Genomic DNA, 1047 nt, shown 5'->3' on the forward strand with positions numbered 1-1047 from the left:
GGGCCTTTAAAGATACTATATCACCACGCTTTGCTCTTTCGTCTATACAGGGAGCGCCTGCAGATTGCCAGACACACTCACAGCTTTTAAATGTCAAATCAGAATGTACAAAGTGGCTATAAGGATCACAAATGTAGTGCAGTAAAAAGATTAATATTTACTGTTGAAATGTAGAATACGTTAGCATAAAATTGAAAAGAAAATGATCGATGAGCTTAGGAATGATGAAAGCCATCATTTAACTGGATTTGTGTCATTTCTATACCGGCAAGTCATGATCTAGCTATTTCCTTCCCACCCTGTCGGTGTCCACTGAAAAAGCAGCAGCGCCCTCTGCTTTTTGTAAAGAGGAGTGAAAAAAGCTTACAGCACCTGGTATTCCCAGGCGGTCTCCCATCCAAGTACTGACCAGGCCCGACCCTGCTTAGCTTCCGAGATCAGACGAGATCGGGCGTGTTCAGGGTGGTATGGCCGTAAGCAAATATTGTGCCTACCAAAGGGCCTTTTAAAGATACTATATCACCACGCTTTGCTCTTTCGTCTATACAGGGAGCGCCTGCAGATTGCCAGACACACTCACAGCTTTTAAATGTCAAATCAGAATGTACAAAGTGGCTATAAGGATCACAAATGTAGTGCAGTAAAAAGATTAATATTTACTGTTGAAATGTAGAATACGTTAGCATAAAATTGAAAAGAAAATGATCGATGAGCTTAGGAATGATGAAAGCCATCATTTAACTGGATTTGTGTCATTTCTATACCGGCAAGTCATGATCTAGCTATTTCCTTCCCACCCTGTCGGTGTCCACTGAAAAAGCAGCAGCGCCCTCTGCTTTTTGTAAAGAGGAGTGAAAAAAGCTTACAGCACCTGGTATTCCCAGGCGGTCTCCCATCCAAGTACTGACCAGGCCCGACCCTGCTTAGCTTCCGAGATCAGACGAGATCGGGCGTGTTCAGGGTGGTATGGCCGTAAGCAAATATTGTGCCTACCAAAGGGCCTTTTAAAGATACTATATCACCACGCTTTGCTCTTTCGCCTATACA

General features: G+C 43.5%; 2 non-coding genes across 2 annotated transcripts; both read right to left on the reverse strand.

The window, feature by feature from the left end:
- Nucleotides 1–360: 360 nt before the first annotated feature.
- LOC129114500 (5S ribosomal RNA) lies at nt 361–479 on the reverse strand. The gene has a single exon (XR_008532508.1). It is a non-coding gene; the product is annotated as a 5S ribosomal RNA (ribosomal RNA).
- Nucleotides 480–859: 380 nt separating this feature from the next.
- On the reverse strand, nt 860–978 carry LOC129114501 (5S ribosomal RNA). The gene has a single exon (XR_008532509.1). It is a non-coding gene; the product is annotated as a 5S ribosomal RNA (ribosomal RNA).
- Nucleotides 979–1047: the final 69 nt, after the last annotated feature.

The sequence above is a fragment of the Anoplopoma fimbria genome, unplaced genomic scaffold (assembly GCF_027596085.1).
Source record: "Anoplopoma fimbria isolate UVic2021 breed Golden Eagle Sablefish unplaced genomic scaffold, Afim_UVic_2022 Un_contig_4551_pilon_pilon, whole genome shotgun sequence".
NCBI classification, from domain to species: domain Eukaryota; kingdom Metazoa; phylum Chordata; class Actinopteri; order Perciformes; family Anoplopomatidae; genus Anoplopoma; species Anoplopoma fimbria.